The following is a 5,076-nucleotide window of genomic DNA, read 5'->3' as shown; positions in this document are numbered from 1 at the left end:
TTTTTCAATTTTGTGGGCATTTTCTTCTTTGCTAAATCAAATTGAAGACTTTTCGTCATACTTGAATGTTGTTTTGTTAGATCCCGAATGATCTTACAACTGATTTCTCTCAAGTGTTTGTTAGGTTTTAATTGTTTTTCTTGTATGTAAAGCACGTCTGCTTTAGCATGTCTAATCGGGATGCTTAGTGTCATTATGATCAGGGGCTATAGTAACAAAGAGAAAATTATGGCACATGCTTGTAGATTAGTGTTGGCACTGTAAATGACAGTCAAAAGAACTCATTACAAATTGCTTGATTGAATTTGTATCTTTGCAACCTTCATCTTTGTACATGCAATTATTATATGTTTGTGTTTTCAGAGCATGCAATGGGCAATAGAGTTTGCAGGTCTCAAGTTGTTCAGAGTTCAAAATCAATCAAAATATTGCATTCGTATGGCAAGATGAAGCACCTGACATGCCCTATCAAGGCAGGGGAGGTCATGAAGCAATACCCTAGATACTGGGTCTGTCATTCTAAGGCTTTCTACGATAACCAATACTTACCATCTAAAGTTTAAGTCTAAAAAAAATAAAAACATATATTGTTCTAAGTTGCTAAAGTTACCATGTATTGAATTATAAAAAGAAGAAAACAAGTGCTAAAAGCCATATGTGTTATCAAGATTCTAAGGAGGTCACTCGAGCTAGGTCCTAGGTACTTGCACCTGTAGGAGTAAGGTGGGTTGACTGGGCATCCAAACTCACCAAGCAAGAGTGTTGATAGCGTTGCACTTTCTTGATTACATTCAAGGAAGAGATGATATCATTACGATCCTCATGCTTCTCTTTCAAGACCCTGCCCAAAAGAGTTTTCATTTGCCAATTGAGGGTGATGGAGTTTAGGTATTGGCTCTGTCTTCCCCTGGTGTGACCAGGGTCACGAATTTCAAGGGGTTCGCAGAATGAAAGATAGTTGCAGCTTCTTGAGCTTAGGCTTGGGCACGTGGCCTGTCCTTGGGGACTCGACCACCATCTCCCTGACGAATGTGCATAGGTTGTTGAGGCATATTGCACCAAAAGAGGGAGAACCAACAAAGACAATTATCCCACAATAGACCGAGACTGAAAAAATTAAGACTACATAGGACGAAATGAAAGAAAAGCCAAGAGAGGCCCTGGTTTCTAAGTGGCTCAAGCTAGCATGAAACGAAGGGCCAGTAAATCAAAGACGCAAGTGAAAATCCCTGTTCAGGGAGACACACAAACCAAAATACATCGTGAATCCAGTCATAGTGCACACCCTTAGAAATGAAGACAACGCCACCAAAGAGACACAAAATTAGAGAAGATAAGAAAAAAGCCAAAGGCATGAGAATATACCCTAATATATCCAACCATTGTTTCCTGAGTCGATGAAGTCACTTACACAGAGGGCAGGAATACACCACCTGTAATTACAATGTCCAACTCGAATCAAATCCTCGAAGCCTCGTGGTATGTAGCCTCTGTGTACCTAGAACCAGTATCTAGTCTAATATCCAACATCCCATGTGAAGAATAAGTCGCTCCAGACACATAAGTCTAATTGGGTTGCATGCACACACAGGTTATTGCGACTCCATTACTAGAGCCAAATGACTTCAACTCAGGAAAAATTTGTGAATTATGCCATGGTTCTATATTATTCTCGTCACACACAGACCTATCACTAACAAACAACCAGGAAGATAGTCACACCTACAACGGGGGAGGAATCCAAGCACACCATAAGAACCAGATAGCAAAGTTTCTCCTCACAGAGCAATTGAATAGAGGAAGGATTGACATGATAATGAATTAGGCAGGAGAGGTTTGCATTCGTAATGCATGGGGCAGGTTGGCCATGCCACCCCCCTCTTAAATTTTGTGGGAGGAAACGGCGTGGCAGGATCCCTCCCCTCCACCGTACCCCACCCCATCTCACCTTAAATTCCAAAATCACTTTAACTAACACTCCCATTGGGGGATATTTCAAAACATATAATTAATAAACATATAAAAACTTAATAAATTTAATTAATAAACACACAATTAGAAATAAGAATATTTTTCTATATATAAAGATGTGAAATAAAAAGAACAGGGCTTCATACTGAAATTTTGGTATGGCTAATGCCTTTGATAGAGTCAATATCTCATTTCTCTCAGTTTTCCTCCAAAAATTTGGCTTTTCTCCCGAATTCATAGACCTCATAAAAGCTTGCATTAGAGGCTTAAGACAAGGCTACCTGCTCTCCCCTTTCCTCTACATATTAATGGTTGAATCTCTCAGCAAGAACTTGGAACATTGTAAGAGGAATGGCTCTATCACTGGACTATTCTTCAGCAAAGGTGTCAAGAGTATTAATCACTCTTTATTTGTTGATGACACCTTATTCTTAGGAGGTGCTTCATGTGTTGTGGCTAGAAGGTTCAAAAGCATCTTGGATATTTTTTTGGAGGTCTCTGGTTGCCTCCTAAACAACTCAAAAAGCAGTATATATGGCTGGAATGTTCCTGCAAGAACTCTTCAGTGTATATCCCAAATCTTAGGAGTTCCTTTCCAAGCAAACTGGGATCATTTTAAGTACTTGGGATTTCCCATCACAAAAGAAATTATGAAGTCATAAATATGGTATAATTATATAGAAAAAATGAAGAAGAAAATTCAAAATTGGGGCATCCTTTGGCTTAACCTTGCCAGGAGGATAATGTTGATCAAATCCGTATTAGTTGCTCTTCCTCTCTACCAATTTGCTACAGATTCATGCCCCTATTGGAGTTCATAAGAAAATAGAACTTATTATCAGAAACTTCTTATGGCAGGGAGGCAAGAATGAGACAAAAAAATACAGTCTTGTAAAATGGAACCAAGTAATTGCTCCATTTGAAAAAGAAGGAATCTCCATTCGCCTTCCTGGATTAATGAATATAGCCTTAGGAGCTAAGATCATTTGGAGATTTATAACAAGTTTTGGAGGCAAAATATCTTAACTCTCCTTGCTAATACTTTCTCACTTGGAAAATGCCCACCAAACCTTACTCTCAAATTTAGAAATTAATCAAAAAGTCCCTCCCTCTTGTCAAAGGAAACACATCTCAAATCCTAGGGGGTGGACAAGACATAAATCTTTGGAGTGATAGTATCACAGGCAATCTGTATCTCTCAGATCTCCATGGAATTAAGGATCTTAAAACTTGGATGATTAATAAGGGAATTTTCTCCCTGGAACAAATATCAGAATGGAATCAGAATGATAATTCTTGGGAATGTTGGCTTCCTCCAGCTTTCTCCCCAGATCTCAAACCTCAATGGGACATTCTCTTGTCTCATCTCAAAGGTGCAACTCCTATCAGTTATGGTCAGTAAGACTCCTTCAAATGGAATCCAATAGGAGGAGAGTTTACTATAAAATCAGGGTATACGAAGCTTCAAGAACAACAAGATCATCAGGATTGGCCTCTTTGGAAAGTAGTTTCGAAGATAGAGAGTCTTCCAAAAATTAAAATCTTCATTTCGGCCATGTTATAATGGAAGATTCTTACAACATAAAACCTTAAGAAAGAAGGCAGTGCCAGTCCCTCTAGTTGTCCCTTATTCCAAGAAGAAGAAGAAGAAGAAGAAATTATTCAACATCTATTTTTAGGTTGCAAATTTGTTGAAGAATGTTGGTCCTTGTTGGTTTGCTCAATTGAAGCAACCATTAATCTCAATCTCACCATCAATAAATTCTATTCAAATTGGAAAGACAATTACCCATACTCCTTAAAAAACAAGAACTTGATAAAGAGGTTCTGGATTAGCCTTCCCTCTTTTTTATGTTGGCAAATTTGGCTTGCCAGAAACAATCAAATTTTTCAAAATATCAAACTAGAGGTCAAAAAAGTTCTTTCCAAAACTTGGGGGCTAGCAGCTGAATTCCTTTTTGCAAAAGGAGCGAAAAATCTAGATTATAGTCTCCTCCAACATGAAGAAAAAATATGGATGAGTTTTGTCTTAGATAGGCCTTAGATCATTAGAAGTTCTCTCAGAATAGCACCAATTAAATTCAAATATTGGAAAATTTTCCAGAAAGAAAAGGAGTTTTTGTTATGGTTAAGTACTCTAAAGAGGCCATGTTTATTTTTTGATGGTGCTTCAAAATCCAATCCTGGCAGAGTAGGTGTTGGTGGCTATGTAATGGATCAAGAAAAGAAAAATGTGACAATCTTCGAATGGGGTCTTGGTACAAAATCCAACAACAAAGCTGAAGCTTATGGCTTTCTTCTGGGATCTCAAATCCTAAATAGAAAAAATTATTTGAATCTTGTCATCTTTGGAGACTTCTCAATCCTTATCCAACAAATGGTAAAGAATGCAAGGCCGAAAAACGTTGGCCTCAGACAAATTACATCCAGAATCCATCTCCAATTAAAATTTTGGGAAATGTCACCTTCTATCACATATTGAGAGAAAACAATAAGGTTGCTGACAGATATGCAAACAATGCAGCAGCTCGTCCCCAGGGAGAAATAAAAATAGATAATGAAGTCTCCAATCAAATAATTCCCTAAATCCTCCAGTCTTTATCTTCCCTAAATTTGGCCTAACAAAAAGATATGGGAACAAATATGAAAATGGCGCCAAACTCCTCCTCTAATCAGTAGAAAATCTCATGCAAATACCAGAAACCTGTAATAGAAATATGTTGCTCCAAATAACCTTTGAGGTTTGTCTCATTCGCCCAGAAATAATAATTTTTTGTGTGAAGTTTCTGCAATAAACTCCAATGGAAGTCCTGAAATAGACTTCCCCAAAGCCTCACTAGGGAGACACTCGAAGTTCTCTGAAGATAGAGGTGGAATTTTTGCCTGGAAATCCCTTGTGCTAAGCAACACTAGTTGTCTTGGTTGAACAACTCAAGAGAACTCAAGTTTAGATGTCAAATAGAAATGATAAGATAAAATGATTTGCAATTGAGTTCCTCCTCCTTTTATAATTCTTCATGGAGCCTCCCTCTAGCTTCTAGATCCTTCCTTTTTCCTTATTATTTTATTGGTGGGGTTATTTTCATTTTTTGCCATTATTTGAAT

The sequence above is a fragment of the Pinus tabuliformis genome, chromosome 7, assembly GCF_031772625.1.
Source record: "Pinus tabuliformis cultivar Carrire ecotype Pingquan chromosome 7, CPIR1, whole genome shotgun sequence".
In the NCBI taxonomy this organism is placed as follows: domain Eukaryota; kingdom Viridiplantae; phylum Streptophyta; class Pinopsida; order Pinales; family Pinaceae; genus Pinus; species Pinus tabuliformis.
This window is presented reverse-complemented; position numbering follows the sequence as displayed.